Source organism: Centrocercus urophasianus, unplaced genomic scaffold (genome assembly GCF_019232065.1).
Source record: "Centrocercus urophasianus isolate 14NV4802_14NV808 unplaced genomic scaffold, USGS_Curo_1.0 seq_23, whole genome shotgun sequence".
In the NCBI taxonomy this organism is placed as follows: domain Eukaryota; kingdom Metazoa; phylum Chordata; class Aves; order Galliformes; family Phasianidae; genus Centrocercus; species Centrocercus urophasianus.
Window position 1 is genome coordinate 10,045,329 of NW_024884789.1, and position 19,966 is coordinate 10,065,294.

The following is a 19,966-nucleotide window of genomic DNA, read 5'->3' on the forward strand; positions in this document are numbered from 1 at the left end:
CAGTGAAGCAGAGCTGCTTAGAATAACATATGAAGAATTTAATGAAGAGAAAAGAGATGTGACAAATGTGGGTTCTCACTTCAGCTCAAGCCCTTCCCAGGCAAAAAATGGAGAACTGGGCATGCTGTGGATGGCGTTAATTGTGTGACAAGAAGGATGTAATCAATCTCCACTGTATGTGTCGTTCATAAGAAAATTTGCAACATCCATTTATTGATTACAGCTAAAATGTAGGGATTACTTAAAAAATAATTATCATTTCTCATAAATTTTTAGATACTGGCTTCAGTAAGGCAAAATGAAGTGCATTTATGTGCTGAGCTGCCGGTTCTGCCATTCCCAATAGACTTACTAACTTACTAACAGGAAAAAGCTACAGGGACACACTACCCACAGATCTGAGCACGCCAACGACAGAATGCCTCCCAGTGCAGCTGTGACCGGAAGAATGGGATGTTTCTGGGAGATCTCCATCCATGGCCAGATGTTTTCACCCCCATTATTGTGAAGCTTTGCAGCTTTCAGATGGCCTCTGAATATCCCGAGAGTGTTTTCAGACTACTGGAGGATGACTTTAATTTGCATGCTTAAAGAGGGACAGACTTGCTTTATAGGCTGCTTTTCTGCAGCCCCTCTTTGTTTGGTAGGTAAGATCTTCCCTGCAGATGGCAGATAGAAGAAATGGGAATTTCTTCTCTACAACAGCCTCTGTTTGCTCAAGATACAAATTTTCCAAGCCTACGATACTTCTCTCGGCAAGTGTTAATATACTTAATATGCACACAGACATGCATATGTATACACTCACATGCATATGTATATATGTATACATTACAGGGAATTTTTTTCTTTCGTTGAAGCCATCTGTTGCTGATGAGGGCTCTCCTGGGGCCTGACCTCAGAACATTTCTCCTGGGTGCATAGGAGAGGGTCTCAGGGTTATGCACAAGCACAGTATGACTGCATACAGTGAACTCAATGGACTCTGTAGCTACCAACAGCAGGAGTACCTGAATGCATGTTCCTTTGGCAGCAAGAGAGCAGAAAGAACAACTGGGGAGGGAGGCTGGTGGGCAGACAGCAAGCAAACCAATGGGCAAACCTAGCCAAGGATATGGCTGAGTCCATCACAGCTGAATCAAACACATTTATCTAACTGGATTCCTCTGCCAATGGGACGTGTACGCTAATTCAAGAGTTTTTAAAGCATTTTGTAAATTTGGTTGTTGACAAAGAGAATAAATAGAACCTCCTCTGTGTGCTTTGTACCTACCTAAATTAGCAACTAAAGAAAACAGATTGTATTTAAGGGATTTTAATATGAATGAAGTTAATGATGACATATTCCAAATAGTACACTTAGAATCAGTCTGTAATAACAAGCTAACAGATGTTGGCATTTTTATTATTAATTATACATTTCATTATCATATGATTATTGTCAAACATCATTTGACAGCAAAAAATGTATAAATGATTCACATGTTTTATATTGTAAAGATGATACTGTGTTTGATTTTTAACATGCCAAGTGCAAAATGCTCTTTGTTTTAGCAGCCTGAAGTACAGGAAGCTTCCGCATAACACTACAGACTGACTAACCTAATATGGGCTGAAGTTCTAAAAAGGAAACACAACACACAGCTATCACATGTGAAGGCGAGGCAAGTATTTTAAGATTCCATTAAGTAGCTACAGAAGGTAAGAAATATCCATGTGTGAGGGCTGCTCCAAAAATAATGCCTCCTATTTTATGATGTTGGCCCACAACAGCAGAGGCAGAAGTTGGTGGTACGGCAGTAAAGGTTGAGCCTTTCCACCAGCATTCTGTTGCATGTTGTTGCCATGTGACAGATGGCACCAGAGGGGCAGTCTGACAGAATGGCATCTGTCGTGGAAGTGCAGAAGAAACAAAAGTATGGAATTGAATCCTCCATGTGCAAAAATGGCACCCGCTGACATTTGTCAATGTTTGCTGAATGTTTATGCAGACCCAACAGCGGATGTGAGCACAGGGAGGTGGGTGATGTGTTTCAGAAGTGGTGACAGAAACAGTGGGTCACCTCTGCTGCAGATTGTTAAGAATGTGGCATGCAGGCTCCTGTCCATCACTGGCAAAAACGTATAGCTAATGGTTGTGACTATGTTGAAACATAATACTTTGTATCCAAGAATTTGCTCTATCAAACAGCATTATGATGCTTTATTTATCTGTTGTAGTTTCTATGGAAATAAATAGGAGGCATTACTTTCAGAGAGACCCACACATATATCTAACAAGCATCATTTGCCTCTGTTATTCATGTGATTGTGAAACAAATGTGCTGGGGAATACTGATCCTAACAAGTTGCCATCCAATTAAGAAAAAATTGGGGAACAATTTATGCGTTATTTGCCGCATGATTGCATTTTACTCACAGTTTGTTTAAAATTCATAAAGTTTCATCTTTAAAATGAAACACTGGAGTTATCTTATTGATTTCAAATCAGATTACATTTATCCTTCAGACTGCAGCTTCAGCAAAGCTCGCTGTAGGTACAGTAAATATCTCCAAAAGAACATTTGGGAAGGAAGTGTAAATCTTGACTGCATGTCAGAGCAGACAGGTCAGAGCTCTCCAAATCAAATACCAGTACACTTATCTTTATAATCACCCAGGACTTCTTTTTTGCTTACTGTTTTTTAGATCAGCATAATCTTTCTTCATTGAATAAATGTTAAATACTGTAAATGACAGTTCTCTGAGGGCTATGCTAGTCTCAAGACATCATTTAATCTAATACAATCAAAGAGCAGTCATGTCTGAGAGAAAGGTGAGTCCACTGCACAGTCAGCTTGATTTTTTTTTTAACGGAAAGGCTCATTTAGTAATTGTTAAACAAGTCATAAACATCCTTGCCAAACTCCATCACTTCAAAAAGCATGATTGGTAAATGAAAATGGATCCAAATTACCCTCTTCGCTCCTGCAGGGCATGAAGTGCTTGGACATAGTAATAATTCTGTCTTCCTGTGTCCCTCACGCACACTTCACCATTTCAGAATTAAGTCCTTCCAACGATCTCTTTCTCCCTTTGTTCACGTTTCATTTAGACCATCCTTCCCATTCTGTATTAGCACAGTTCACAGGAAGGCTATTTCAACTTGGTGTTCTAACACTTATCTGCTTAAAGTGCACATAATGTATGTCTGAAATACAGCCATTACCCACAGCTCTGATTGCAGCAGATTGTTCTCAGCTGACTCACAGAGAATTGTTTAGCCCCCCAAAATTGGGTTTTAGACACAGAAGTGTTTCTGAAACTTGAAGATATCAGATAGTTAGAATAAAATTAATTTTTGTTAATTAACCAAGTGGCATTGTCTCATTAAAAATAATGGATTTTTAAGGACATTTGTAACACTGGGGGTAGCTCCTTAGCCACTGATAACTCCAGAGCCACAGAGGCAGCATGGTCATCTGTGCCAACACTCTCTTCAATTACTGCTGTGTAAGAAGTTAAATACCAAATTTCTGTTTCTCATAGCTATAAGTATGCTTTCTTCATTGTTCTTGTTTAGACAATGGAAAATGAATAGTCTTTTCTACATGGTATTTTTCATACAACAGCAAGATACCTAACTGTCAGGCTTCCAAGTGCCTCAGAGGCATCTGATTTGTTGCATCCCTTTTCCTGATAGCAGGAGTAGAAAAAAAACCAACAAAACACCACCACTCTTTAGCACAAAATTTGCTTAAGGCAGAGAATGAGGAGGAAGGATGATATTTACACTGACATTTTCCAAGTTACGCCATTGCCTGAATGCTTTTGTAGGATTACTCCTAGAGGATCTATTTAGGGTTGGTTCTGGTCTGGTCTTTTTATGTTTTATTTACCCTGTACGTGTTTATTGTTTGCAAAATACACAGAGCGTGGAATCTCAGAGGGTCATTTTCCATTGCTGCCCCCTGCTGTATTATCAGCAATCTGTTCCCCAGCATTTGCAGAAACTGGGCACAAGTCAAAGGGCTTAAAGAGAAGTTTCCGAACAGTTTGCATGCAGTTTTTTTTTCAACCACATGGCCCTGCAATTCTAGGAAACTGTTCTTCAGACATCCCTGTCCATCCCTCATTGCCAGGCTCTTGCTTCTTTGGTTTCTGTGAGGTAGCACTGTTCTTTCCCAGACATCTGATCTCACCCTGCCAGCCCAGCTCATGGGCCATACTGTGGCACAAAGCCAGTGACTTGATGTTTTGACCTAATTGCCCACAAGTTGTATTGAAATTCAGCATGGAGTATTTTGAGATCTACTTTCATTTCATTTGACTTTCTATCAGAGAAGCTCTTATCACAAGTGGTAACAAGGTTTCTTCTTGAATTACCAGACTCAGCCCTACCAGGACCTGGCAGATTTCCAGTGCAACCTATAAATTGGCTGGAGCTGAGTAAACAAATTATAGTGAATTTATGGTGTACAAATTTAGCCTCTCATTCTTTTTCTGATCTGTCAGCGAACAGTTTACAACTTGTTTTGCTTCATTCATAATTTAAAATCTTTTGGCAAAGCTTCTCAGCAAATAACCTGTATGCATGTGGTGAGTTTTTAGCAGATCTTTGGGATTTTGAAGTCTTCAAGTGCTAAAATATACTGATGGAAACACAGGCTTCCATCCCTTTCTTTTGACCAGGCAACAATCACTATTGGTATTAAACTTGCTCATACTCAGCATTTCACAGGAGTTTCTGCCTGCCATTTTGTGGAGTAATGAGAGATTTTCGTTATGATACTATGAAGGTAATAATGCACATTCAAAAAGCAGCCACCAAAGCAAAATAAGCCCACTAAAAAGAGCAGCCATTGCAAGAAGACTTTGCTTCAAGATTGCATGAAAAACATGAAGACAGAGCTGGAGCCAAAAGGTTGTTCCTACTGCCAGCCTTCAGCATTTTGTGAATCCTACTGGACTAAATCTTAACAAAAGTGCTTGGCTGTTGAGTGCAGCCCTCAGTATAGTAAAAAATAACTCACATTTTCCCTCCTCAATCTAAAATTTCTTCCCTTCCTACATAAACCTAAATCCTACTGACAAAAAAACAGGACTGAAAATCCTATTGAGAAAAACTTGGACTGAGTAGGCAAATGTATTTCAGTATAAAAGTTATGTTTTCCGGTGGTAGATGTTGCTACTGGAAAAGTCAGGGTGATGCCAGCATCACCACTCCCAGTGAACTTGGAAAACCCAGAGCCAGAATACACCATCAGCTTTCCTATTTACCGTAGCTGTTGGATGAGCAGCTCTAATGCAAGGACAAGACGAGCTCTTTCCAGGCTCCTACCTCACTGCATTTCTTTTGCAGAAGCTATAATATTAAATACTTAAAAAAAAAAAAAAAAAGTCACAATAGAATAACAACTAAAAACACACAGCTTGCTATCTGTTCTTGGTCATACAGTGCAGTAGGTCTGCATGCTAGACATACTTTATGCACCCTTCCCAAAAGCATCCTTCCCAAATAGTTATAGGCTCCTTAAGTATTCTTGATTTGCCAAAACATTCTCTATAGAAAGAGACTATCGTAGGTCACAACAATTACTCCATGTTTCTCAATTTTACCAATGATTCAGGGAATCTGAAATTCTGCTCTACCAGAATTTCACTCAGACAGTCATGTCAATGAAATACAGCTGGGAGGAGAAGGCCATCTCAAAGCATCTACAGCTCTTAAGCTGCGTTTAGATGTCATTTCAGCTTTATTTCAAAGATGAACACGGTACTTAAATGATATATAGGTATTGTGATGGCCCTCCACACAGGATAAATTTCAGCCAATTTATGTGGCTATTTGTGGAAGGAAAGACAGAAAACACTTGAACATTATCAAAGCAAAATCCTTCTTAAAAAAAAAAAAAGTGAAGGAAGCTAACTCAATTATGAAAGATTATTTGTCAAATGTTTCTATACCTGCTCAGCTGTAAAGTTAGCAGAAAGATGTGTAAACCTCAAATAAAGCTTTAGAAATATTTTAATGACATATAAACCAAGAAATTTTCAAATTATCACAATCCAGATGGTGCAATATACTTTGGAACATGACAGTAGTAGCTCATCATAAGACACTACCATCCATGCTGGCTCCTCTGCACCATCTGCATTCATGAAACCCAAGCTGACCTCTCATCCTGACTCACTAACCTGCTGCCAGGCATCCGTGCTGACTGCTAATTGCATACAAACAGCAAATGCATTTATACAAAGCCTTTTCTAGTTCCTCAATAAATTCTGTGAATACCATAGTGTCTAAACAAATTAACAGCAGAAGTCATGTTTTACTTGTCTAAGATGGTCTGGAGTTCTCAATGACTTTGAGTTACTGGTAAGTCTGATGAAACTTTGCATTATGTTTGTAGCAACCCCAGGCCCAGTTCTAGCTTCAGATACATTAATTAAATGGTTTCATATATTTCCCTCTCTCGCACATGCACACTTGCACTGGCAGCATCATTTGATTGCTCGTTGGGGTCTGGGTACTGTATGTCTGCCTGTGCTGATACACATTTGAGAACTGAGGACAGAGACTAAGTGAGCTGATTAGGTTTTTAGATGGGCCTTGGAAATGGAATCATGACTTGATTTCCCTTCTCTCTCTTTGAGATTATTTTACTTATCCTGTTAAACAAGCATGAACAAATCTAGTATTTCTATACCAAAGCACCGTCATTCGCTCTAGAAATAGTTCTAAAGAAAAAACAACAACAACAATAAAAACCAACACAATTTTAAAGAGCAAAGGACTGTTTCACCAATGATGACAAAAATACTATTTAAACAAGAACTGTAAGAATTTTATATTACCCACAAGCAAGACTTTCTCAAAATTGGAAAATAAATTCATGGTTGGAGTATTTCTTTAAAATTAATAGAGTCCTTTTGCTGTGCTAACATTTTTTCATTTTGTGCTGTTGCAACCACTCTCCCACTCATTTATCTGACTGATATGGTAATAACAGGTCCTAGGGCCATATGTTCAAATACATTAGAATTCATGATGACTTTGTTCTAGTTTCTTAGTTCTTATTAAGGCTGACAATCTTCAGGGAAAATGAGCTTTTCTAGCACAACTTCCTCAACGTTGTAAAAGATTAACATACACCAATATTGCATATTGATTGTAGGCCTGATCCCGTCTACGCTTACTTCTGGGCATATTGGAAAAAGTCGCCTTGCCTTCAAAGGGAATCTCCTGGCAATGAAATCTACTAGTATGAGCAAGAATTTCCAGGATAAGGTCCTAGATATGTGTAGATATGAGCGAAAACAAAGCTTTGGCTAGAGATAGCAGGCTGCGAGTCACAGAGCGAGCTGGCACACGCATCGTGAAAGCAAGAGATGCTCACCCAGGCCTGACCCTGCTCGGCTGCAGACGAGCTGTTGTGCTGCTCGCCTGCGGTGATGCCCTGTGGGCAGCCTGTGCGAGACTGTACATGCCTCCCATTAGTGCACGTCTCCCAGGCACCACGCAAAGATGGGCCTTCGTACAGCGATAGTGGAATTAATGCAAACCTAAGTAGCACCTGCGTGACAACGAGAAGAGCTCGAAAATGCTTTCTGGGTATATGAAACTTGCAGATAGGTAGAGGGAGTTAAACTACTCAGAAAGTCAGATCACGATAGAAAATAGTTTGGCCAAAACAAGTAAAACCAGAGAAGTATAAATGTTATTCATTGACATTTTCGAGGTGAAATATTTTGACTTTTTGTTCCAAAATATTTTGGCTTATTGTTCCAGTTGTAATCTGAAACTGACAAGTTGGGTTTTTTTGGAGGAGGGGGGTTAGTGATGGTGGTTTAAGAAACAGCTAAATAGCCCTCACTGAAAATAAAGTTGTCTCAGGTAAAAAATGTCTTACATCAGCTGGGACTGACATCTAAATATACTTTTTCCAGCCTAGACATGAACAGAAAAATGCAGCTCTAATCTTAACACATTCTGGTAGAAGTACAAAACCAAACAATTGTTTCCAAATATGATTGCTATTGGAAAAGCAGCATCGTTGCTTCAGCTTTCCAGCAATGATTTTGTTATTGAATTGGGTTATTTGAAAAGCACCCACCATTCAGTTTTATTAAAAGGTCTTTCCAATTAACAAAGCAGCTGTGTTTAGGATTGCAAAAAACAACCAGACTTCCTCAGAGCTTCTGTCTAGCCACAAATCTGCCATTAGACACGCAAAGATTTGCACCTCTCCTCATACAAGACGTTCCAAGGCCCTCCTGGCTTGCCTTCAGAACACAGGGTCCCATTTTATGAACTACAGTTACTTTAGTCTGTGACCTTTAAGATTAACTGTTTGGGGATTTTCTTCTCACCCATTTTTTATTCGTTATCCAATCCATGCAACTGTTTCAGAGCTTGGGAAATGCACTTTGCAGAGCGTGGAAAAAGGAATAGGTGCTAAGGAAGGCTTCTTATTTATACAGAGAGGCTGCGTGTTACATTTGCATAATATGATATCAGAAGAAATAAATGGCACCAGAAATACGTGTACAGGGAGAAGTGCTAATGAGCTGTGCAGAATGAGGAAAGACGGTATTTTTTTCACAGAGGCTATCGATCCACAGTTTGGGAGAAAGAAAGTCAGTCAGGAAAGATTTTTTCTTTAATGAAACCCTGAACAAAGAGATATTAGATCATGATTTTTTTCCCCAGATTTGTTAAGATGTTTACAGATCTCATTCTGAATATTAATAAAACATGCACACTAAGCTGTACAGCCAAAAAAAATGCGGCATTCAGATGCACAGCAGAACAGGGTATTGCAGAGGCAGTTTGCTGTGCTAGCTATGCTCCACACATATTATGTAAAATAGTGAACATACCTGAAAAAGCCTAAGAAGCAGGTACATATGTAAAGACTCCATCCTGAGAAACAGATAGCACTGAGCAGGACTAGCCCATGTAAACCAAAGGGAATCTCAAACAAAGGAAAGAAAAGGCAGCTGAGTATCTGCCCTGGTGATCTCTTGGAGACAAAGGTTAATATAGGACAGCATGGGCACAGCTCGGTATTGCCACATCCTTCACAGGTGATTTTTAGACCTAATCTATCACTGGGCTGCGTACAGATATTTGAGAACAGGACCATGTTTATGCATTTGTCTTTTCTGTCTGGAAAAGGATTTTCCACAGTGCTAAACATGCCTCTACTTCTGCTTCTATTAAAGTAAATGGGTGTTTTACCACAGACTTCCACAGAAGCAGAACTAGCTAACTAATCAGTGCTCCCTGAAGGCTTCAAGGCCCCACTGACTGATGCCACAGCAGTACAGCAAAGGGTTGAGCAGGAGAAGACAAGACTACACAGTTTGTAGTTGACAGCAAACACACCCCATGAGATGTCCTTCGTATTAGGAGTGTTCCACATGCAAATATACAAGACCAAAAAAAACAAAACTTCACTGGATATTAAAACACCAACTCAATAAACCTGGCTGCTAGTTTTGCTGCTGGAAAAAAAAGCTAGAAAACATTTCTTAAAAAAGCCCTACAACCAAAAGACTGATTCACTGTAAGCTTTTTCTTGGACAAACATGTTCACTGAAGAAAAAAAACAAAACCAAGCCAAAGCCCAAAACAGCAAGCTGTCCCATCAATTTATGTCCCTTTTACAACACCTTGTATTATTGATGGGACATGGCTTCACCATTCTTTTTTAATATATTTTACTCTTTTTTGACAGTACACAGAGAGGAATGCATATAGTGCACTTGCAGTCTATGCACCAGGTGGATAATTTCATATCCTGCTCACATGCTTGAGTATATATGGTCCCATAGTGAATACATCCAATAGGCTTTTTTCCTTCAATGGGGCTATAAATACAACTAAAAGCAAAGTACTGCACATAGGACCTGTAGTGAGGAGCGAAAGATGCCATGGATTTTGGTTCTGTGGGTTCATTCTCTCTTACAGCATACGGAATAAATTGATATCTTTGTCTGTTCTTGGAAAGATGAAATTCTCCATGGACAGCGCATTGCAAAAAGAAACCCTCAAAGGCATCACTTACAACTGCCTACTGACAGTGCATTTTGCCCTGCTATGACTACGGTCTGTGGCACAGTTAAGATAAATTTTAGTAAGGGCTGCTACTTACTTCTGCATTTTTGCGGTGACGTTTCAGAAAGAAGTTTTCTGATATGTGTTAAGCCTGACAGTGAACTGTTTGGAACATTCCAACTTCACTGCTTACAGTTGTCACTCTCATTGCTAACACTGGCGGAGCGGCCATTTCATGTGTTCAGGAGTGTTGCTGAGGTCAGGAAAGATCTAGACAAAACTCTGTGAAAAACTCTAAATTGCTGTTTTGTTCAAAACCTTCTGTTATACTCTCAGAATCCAGGAAAAAATCTGAAAATAGAAAACCCCTACAAAACTGGTATTTTTTCCTACAAGTCCTAAAGGGTGGCCAACACTGAATCTTTTAGCCTACTCCAGCAATGCTGCGGAGTCTTCTGAAAGAATCAAGTTACAAATCTTATGGCCAACTTACATCTTCATGACTTGTTTTTACAAAAAGACAGGCAGTGTAGTTATATCATACTTAACAGTTTGGCTTGGCTTTGGAAAAGTGCCTTATGGCAGGAATGTTTCTCAGTTATCTGGTCTGTGAACATTTCGAACACACAGAAGAGTTCTTCGTATCTAAGTAGACCCAGTGAACTCCCCAGTGTCCCTTGTAAAGCAACTGCTGTGGAATTGCACGAAATTCTGCCATCTTGTCCTAATGGGGAGAGCCAACAACCAAGCAGGGAGCAAGGCAGTCCTTTCTAACAGAGAAGAGCAGAATCTACAGCAGAGGTTTAGTTGAGCTGAATGTAAGGAAGTTTTCATCTGCCTTTGGGTTACAGCACAAAATGAAGCAATTCTACCACAACAGAAGGAAGAAATTGTACTCACATTACTAAACTTGTGTAAAACATTCATTTGCTTTTGAGAGGGCATCTGTGTATTTCCTATCCTGGTCAGAACTGTGTTATCTTCTGGGTTTTATTTTTAGTCTAAGCTTAAGACCTCCGCATAAAAACTCTGACCTTTACATTGAGGTCTGTCTTCCTCTTTAGATTGCTTTCGGCTGTGGCATACAAGTCCCTAAAAACATGTCAGGGGAATCAGTGCGCAGAGGCAGGTCCTCTGTAGTCCCTGTAGGCCCAGCACAGCCCTGACCAGGATGTCAGAAGAGGGCTGCCTTTCTATGCCTGTCTCATTTCTGTAAGGGTTTTGTTTGCATTTTTGTTGTTTGCCTCGTAAGGTGCATGTGCAACTTTCAGTCCTGAGACTGAAGTGAAAGCAGATTTTGCTTTCGGTTTCTTAAGCCATAATTCACAATATTTGTTTTCTACTTTTTTCAAGCACCAGAAAAATAGAATTGTTTTCTACTTTTTTCAAATCAAAATGTCTCAAAACCCAAGAAAACTCTTAAATCAATCTGTCCAGAAAAATTTGTCATCTCTGGCTCAGCAGCATTAGTTATCCTGGTTAACTGGATCGATGGCAATAATTGCAATTACTGGAGATGAGATTGCCTGTACTGTAAATACATTTCAATCTTCAATGTGAGCTGGACTGTAGAATACATACTGCAGATTCTCCCAGTCACAAACACGCTATGGAGAGCACTTCACATCAGTGCTAATCGTGTTTGTTATTATATAGAATTAAAAAATATGGCACCAGCTGAAAGAATTGTTAATCTGAAGCAGTTTTGCTGATTCAAAGGCATTAATCCACAAAGCTTTACTGCTGCATGGTTTTTCAAGATAACCACTCCATGAAAACATAGTTTTTTTAAACCAAAATAGTTACTAGCTATTCAGCACATACTGCCAGTACTTGCTCTGATATTCATCTGCAGAACATTAATAAAGTATCAGTTTATAAGGCAAACCTCTCCTTTGAAAACCATAGGAACAACAAATTCCATCTTCAGTTCTGTTGCAGTGTCGAAGCATACACCGTGCCTGTAAGAACTTGTTCAAGGACAAATAATGAGGAAACTGCAGGGATTTATCCTTTGCTTTAGTTTTGCAACACATCAACATTTAATGTAACTTAAAGGAAAAGGAGAGTGTTTCAAGGCAAAAAGATGCTGAAGCACTTCTTTTCAAACTACCAAAACTAGTAAGGACGGTGCTCTATTTTGCTTCACTGAAAACTCAGCCTTCGATGAGTGCTGGCTTTTCTCAATAGCTCCAAAAAGGGACTATATATATTTTACTAATTAGATTTTTAAATGTTATTGATTATTTGAACATGCATATACTAACTCCTTTTGTTTCCCAGGAAAGTCTCTAAACTTTGTCTCGGTGGTGCTCTTACTCAAATTTCACTTTTTTTTTTAGTGCTTACTTGGAAGTATCAATGGTTCACATTTGGGAGAGAAGGAAAGAATCAATATATCTTTTCCTCTCCTTTTTTTTTTTTTTTTTTTTTTCAAACACCCAAGCTCAACTATATCTGATATATCAGAGACCAGATAGGTTTAATGAAATCCATTTATGATTTCATGTGTAAAATCTCTCCCTAAGCACTACTTAAGCTTGCATATGTCATCCCAACAGAACTGAAGTGGTATGTTGGTGGGGAAGAGGTCTTGCTCCTGTTCTTTTCATAAGGGTGAATGTGAATTTCTAGCATTTAATTCCACAGTTTTGCATTCATGCAGCCATCTCATTCTCCTCTGCAAGTGCCAAGTGATGGCACCACAGAGAAAGTGCGTACCATCTGTCCCCACTGCATAATGCTTCACAATGGGAAGAAAGTGTGGTCCTTGCAAGAGGCTGCTATGCTTCTACTGCTCTGGCTTCTCCCAGAATCATAGAATGGCTTGGGCTGGAAGGGACCTTAAAGGTCTACCTGAGCTAGCACCATAGAGTGGTGGCTGGGACAGAGCAGCCTGAACTTTGGTTCAGCAAGCAGCAGCAAAGAGGGAAGGGTGAAGGGAAAGGCTAGTTCTCTAATTCAGTTCAACTCTGGTCTGAACCTAATTAAAACACCATTCAACCATCAGTGTAGGAACAATCCTCAGCACAGTTTTGCTTTTTCACACAGATACTGAAAGTAAATGTTTGAATATCAAAAATTCTAGATAAAAATTATTTCTAACTAAAACTATCATTTTTTCACTCATTTTTTTTTTTCTCTGTACATCTTGCAATTACCTCTTTTAACAGTTTGAGTTCAACTATAAAACGCCACAGAAGATTTTTGAATTAAAATGACATTATCTTATCAGGCACTGCTACTGAGCCTCACAGGATACAAGCTGGGGATGTTCAATTTATTTAAGCTACTGTTTAAGCGATGATTTCCCCAATGCTGCAAACAGTTAGTTCCTTATTGTTCATTTTGAAAAGTTCTATTTTGTATTTCAGAAGGAGTCCATGAAATTCTGATTAAAAGAAAACGCCTAAGCAAAGGTTCAACCTTAAGCATGTGATTTCCCTTGAAATAAATGGTTCCACTTACATATTCAAAGGTAAGCTTGTACTTACTGTTTTGTTGAGCTGGGGCCTCAGACATTTCCAGAGATTTTAATATCACATTTGCAAACCAGATGGTACTGCCTTAGTTTAGTAACAATGGAGCAAAGTGTCCTTCGCTTATACTTTAATCTTAGAAAATGAGATCAAGACATTTTCAGCAACTAGTTGATTGATACTATGTGAAAGCTGAACAACCTTGTTAATTAGGCAGTCCTGCTGGAGTGCCTGAAGTGCACTGCAACCCATAATTAAAAGATAGCATTACAGGGGTCTGCAGAGGCAACCTGCTCTCACCCCCAAGCCCACACTTTCCTAGAGGTGCTCTGTGGCTCAGAGGAGCAGACAAAGGAGCGCTGCCATGGGATCCAGCTACAGAGGTTAGCAGCTTTCAGCTTCATAAAAGGATTAATCAGGCTGGAAAACCAGAGACAAAAACCGGCCTCCTCCAGCTAAGAATCTGAATATTCAGTCCCTAGGTTCTGTTTGATTTGTTTGGATTCCCAGCTCACCAAAACAAACAACAGAGGTAATGTGGATGCTCCAGAAGGCTCCCCCTGATGCCCAAAGATGTAAGCCTTTGGCACAGAAGCACGACAGGGGTGGCCAATGAAAGGTTCTCAAGTACACAGGTCCAAGGCAAAGAATATTCAGGAGTGTTTACCTTAACAAGAAGACAAAATCTGCAGGGAAATTGAAAGGAAGGAGGAGAGAGAAGAAGGTCAAGTTCAAGTACTGCCTTACACTGTAGTGGCTGGTTTTGTTGAGACTGTCCTGAAATTGTTTATTGTGGCTGCAGTGAGAACCACAGTGGGAAACTTTGGCACACAACTTCTTTAGATGAGTTCTCCACGGCTACTCAGTAACTTGGTTGGTTTGCACACCACATTTCTTATCTTCAACTCACTCAGCAAGCTTAGAACAAAGCTCACAGATGGATGCACTATTTTGAAGCAGTTAACTGTATATTTAGTTATACTTTTATAATGCTTTTGGACCCCGTATAGAAATGTTTTGTTTAAAATATCACTGCAACAATTGGTGTTTCCTGTAGCTTTAATTACTGTCAAAATTTGTGCCCGCTTTCTGAGCTCCAGAGGTTGATTTTGGCTTGGATATTTGTTTTGTTTTTATTTAAAGACATTTTGTGCAAATGAAAATATCATTTTTGGAGATGGCAAAATGTCATGTAAAAAACCCATTTCACTCAGAATTCCAAATACTGAATAAACCAGAAAGTGTTAAAATAGCTGAGACTGCACGAAATAAAGAAATGTGTTGATAAATTTGATTCAGAGCATCACTCTACAAATGGTATCAGTGTCCCTGTAGGTAATAATATTTCTAATTTATTACAAATCAACATTCAAAACAGTTTGTTTCAAAAACTGAAAAAGCAGAACAATGGAAGCCTGTTAAAGCCCTATTATTTATTTAAAAAATGGTAAAGAAATGTGTCTTAAGTTATAAGAAATTACCATATTTTTATGGATTCTGAGCTCTGCAAGGAAATGTGTATGCAATTATAGTCTGTCTTCTGCATCCGTCTGCTGAGTTTATAGTAAGAATAAATTGTGGTTAATCATGTACAGTCTTGTATTTTCTCATAACCACAATAGTGATATGTATGCATGGGGCATCCTGCTGTTTGTTATTGGATTTTTCCTAATTTATACAGTATTTCATGTTTTGCTACTGACGACACAAAACTTTCAGTCCTGTGTATGTTAAATACAATCACATCACTAAAGCAACCAAATTTCCCAAGCCTTGCTGATTATCATAACGTACACATGGATCATTGCATTTGTCTCCACAGGTTTTTTGTTGTTGTTGTTGTTTTATGGAGGAGTGGGATGGGTTTACATAAATGGTAATGAATGTTAGCTGTGCCTCCTGATAAAATAACAACACATGCTCGAAATAGAAAGGAATATTCTTATTTACAGCTTGTCTTTTGTGGTACGTTCTCTCAATTTTCAGTTGTAGATTTTAGGATTAACCTGGTATTCAGTGAGGAAAATTCCCTTAAGCACTATCTGTTCTGAGGCTGACTCACCTTTGTGGTTAGATTCTTTCCCCCACATCCTTGCTTTTCCAATAGCTTTACTCTGAACAGCTGAAACTCCTGCCATTTTAACACGCAGAATTAAAATTCTCCACTCGTATCATTACTGTATTAAATTTTGCCTTTGCAGTATTAAAACAAAGCAGACATGGTATTCTTTGAATCCAGACCACACAAGGAGCCAGGCCATCCACCAGGTGAGAGCTCCTCTAGCTCCTGGGCAGGCAGCGGGAAGGACATGCCAACCTTCCTGTGGTCTGTAAGATGAGGAGCCCCAGTTTTAATTATTCATTACTTGGATATGTCCTGGGAGATTAGTACTCATGACTGTAACTTGTCACACAGCTGTCTAACATAAAGTGTATCGCTATCCCTGATGCTGTTCCACTAAATCAAAAAAAGACTTGTGATACGCCGTATGGTTTTGGTCAATAATAATGGAATCTCAGATCTGACATGATGCACATTTGATTGTCTTGCTTGGAGCGCATATACCGAATCACACTGCTTGGGGCTCTGGGCCTAAACCCATGAATGTGTGTATGGTGGGGGGCATCAGCTCTCTCTCACTCCATTTCAGAGGCACTTTCCCACCTCACTGAACAGAAACACCACGTGCAGAAAAAAGTCAGCAAATACTGATTGAATTTGTGCTTGTACAATTTTTTAAGGATATATTTGGATTAAGAATTAATATTCCAATTGGTTGATTTGCAGGGAGTTCTGCACAGTATTTAGATGCTAATTACTGCACAATTAGAGGGCTAAGGTCAGACGGATCCTCCAGCACCGGAGCACAGAAATACACAGCATTAAAATATCAAAATTATCTACAAACACAAATCCAAGGAGGTCTTTAAAAAGACTCCCACACAAGGGTTTCTGCAGTTCAAAGGTCAAACTTTGCTCTTGCTAATTGCACTTAAGTCAAAGGGAACAGGATTTGACCAGAATGACTGCAGAGCAGAGCAGTGCAGATTATATACATGCCTCCTTGTGCTGTGAGCCAGCGTGCCCACTTTTGGGTTTTTGACATTTACACTCCCTCATTTTCTATATGGCTAAACACCACATGTGCCCATTCAACATTTCTCACAGACTGCCACACAACAGATCTGCATGCTTCTTACGCAAATGCACAAGGAGAGATTACTCTGTAAATAGAGATAATAGTGTATCTATCCATTCTTACATCTTTCTCTGAAATCTATCTGCAGTAGAAAGATTTCTAGGCTAAGAATGCTGACTTCAAAAAGCAGAACAATCCTAAAGCATTTGAGAGCTGGCTGTACAGAGAGGGCACAGTCTGTTTTAATACCATCACATCTTATTATCAGAACCTTTCCAAATGCAGGCCATTGCACATGCACCGATTTCTACTTTTCATAAGCTGCAAAGAGGTAACTCGGGTTCTTTCCTAGTTTGAAACATCTGAAGTCTGTCCTGCATTAGGTATAAGTTTTTATTCCTCCCCAGGAACAAGCTATCTCAAAGGTACTACTTCTGCATTTGACGCTGCTGAAACTATATTTAAATGAAATGATACAGAAAGAAATATCTGCTTTTGTCTTTGGCCAAAGAGTGGTAAGAAAACCACCTGGGGGTGTAAGAGGAAGATGGTCCCTGCCCAAAGCTGCTCCTGAACCATTCGGGTCTGTGCCAGCCCCAGCCCATCCCATGCTGCTGCTGCCCCTTCTCTGTCATCACTTGTGGGAGGGGAATCTTCCTTCAGTCTGAGTGATGAAGGGCCCTTGTCCTAAATAACAGGATTAGCTTCGCTGCTCAAGTGAATGGTTGCCTGCTCTACTCAGCTGTGACCAAAGCAACATTCATCAACAGCTGCAGAACACCTTCTTTGTCCTTCCAAGCAAGGAAACAATCGGACTAAGTGGAACTTTCCCCCAGTAACTAAGGCCACATACAACTTGGGAAATGGAGGGAAAGTTCCACCAGACTTTGTTTCCCAATAGCCCCTTGCAGGGCTGTACTCAGGCCAGCTCTGGTCTCAAGGCTCCATGCCAGTGTCAGTGCAGCGCTGAGATGCTGCTGCCTCAGAACACAGCATTCTTGGAGCTCAGGGATCTGCTCATGCCCTTCAGAGAGAGCTGGGCTGCCACTGGCCAGCAAGAGAGTGCCTATGGTGGGTCCCCAGCCTCTTGGTTTCTTGTGGAGGAGCCCAAATGAGGTTCATGCAATGCACAGAACTGCTTGGGCTGGTCCCACCACTTCTGTCTGTTCCAGCTTTCCCCAGAAAAGACTTAGTTCTCTTAGTTCTAGAGAGGACTGAAAGGCCCAGTGCCTATCAGGAATAAATCTTTTACTGAAATCGCAGAAATCACAGAATAGCTTGGGTTGGAAGGAACCTAAAAACCATCTGGTTCCAATCTCCTGTAATGGGCAGAGACATCTCCCACTAGATCAGGTTACTCAAAGCCTCAGCCTAAGTGGCCCTGAACACTTGGAAGGATGGAACATAGAATGGCTTGGATTGGCAGGGACCTCAAAATCACCTAGTTCAAATCCTTCTGCTGCAGGCAGGGTTGCCAACTACTAGATCAGACTGCTCAGGAACCCACCAAGCCTGGCCTTCGATGCCTCCAGGAATGGGGCATTCACAGCCTCTCTTGTCAGCCTTCCAGAGCCTCACCACTCTCTGAGGAAAGAATTACTTCCTAACATTTAACCCAAACCTCCTGTCTTTCAGTTTAAATCTATTTCCTCTTGTTCTGCCACTATCTACCTGTGCAAAAGGTTCACCTCCTGCTTGTAAGCCTCTTTTAAGTGTTGTATGGTCACAATGAGGTCTCCCCAGAGCCTTCTCTTAACCAAGCTAAATGATCCAGATTCCCTCAATCTTTCATCACAGGAGAAGTGCTCCTGCCCTCTGACCATCTTTATGGCCCTCCTCTGGACCCACTGTGCATCCTTATTGTGTCAGGGGCCCCAGGCCTGGACACAGTACTCCAGATGGGACATGCACAGCTTCCCTACAGTTTTCATATTAGTTGTACTTTGAATTTCTAAGAAATATTTTCCTCCCTTGATCTTCTATAGCATGGATGCTCCATGGCAGTCAGGAGTATGATGAGCTCAGGGCATAAGAGTTCTTTTAAAATCAACATTGATCCACCATAACTGGGGATTGCTAGGATTTATATTGGGCACAAGAGCTGTGTTAATGGATAGGCCTTGACAAACCTGATTTACAGATTAAAATAACAACGTTGTAGCATTTACAGAATGTATAAATTTAAAATTGAACTGTACTAGCCATAAAATCTCGGATGCTTTTGTTACAGCTGTGTATGGCAGCAGCACAATGCAGCAGCTAAGCATCGCAATTAATAATCTCCAACTGCAACACATTCAAAAAATCAGAGTCCCTTTTGGAGTGTGTTACCAGGTGTCACATCACACTTCCTTCAGGCAATGGCTCAGACCTGACATAAACAGATGTGAAAGACAAAACTCAGAACCTTTAGTGATACAGATTCAAAGAGATACCAGGTGGTCTTAATATTCAGGTTTAACTATTGTTCTGTACAGTTTATTTATCATGGGGCTCTCACTTTTCTTTAGCCTGTGCATCCACAGAAAAAAGGGTCACTAAGCAATCTAGTCCTTAAGCACAGTTATATTAAAATATTTCCACACTACTTGAAATTAGGACTTATCCTGTATTCATAGATGTTGACAGTTAACATGGAAGAAGCCAGTTAAAAGCCAATGATGTCCAGGATGACCAGACCTGCCCTTGGCCAGCAGGCAGCTCCCCACATATCCAACCCACCACCTGCCTCTGTGCCCCTGATGGAGAGAACATGGCGCCACATCTTTCAGTGCTGCAACAAACCTGACAGTCGACACCAAAATATTCAAATTATGAGGCAGATTTAAAAGTAGTTTCCTTTTTTTGTGAAAGGCTCTCACCAGGCAGAGAAAACAGGACATTCTGCTGTACTGGTTCTCTCTCAAGCGCAACGGAAGCTTCCCAATTCATTTCCAATAAAGGGTGCTGCTGGGTCAGCAATTCCTGTTCTGATTTGGACCAACTCATACTGGGAAAAGCAACACTTGAACAATGCAAGGGGTCAGCTGAGGAAGCAAACCCACGATGTGGGATCTCAGCCAGGGTGAGGCTGTGGTTCCCACTGCGGCTCCCCCATTAGACACCAGTAATCACTTTGCACACACTCTCATCTATGCCAGGTTTCTGCAATTAATGATGAAGTCAGGTGCTGCTGGAAATAAAAATCCCCAGAAGAAATTCTCAGAAAAGCATGCAAATTGAATACTGTTAATTGTGGCTGTTACGACAACTGTATTAAATTCGCAGCATCTTTTGATTGTACATGGCAAGAGATAGCATTGGCA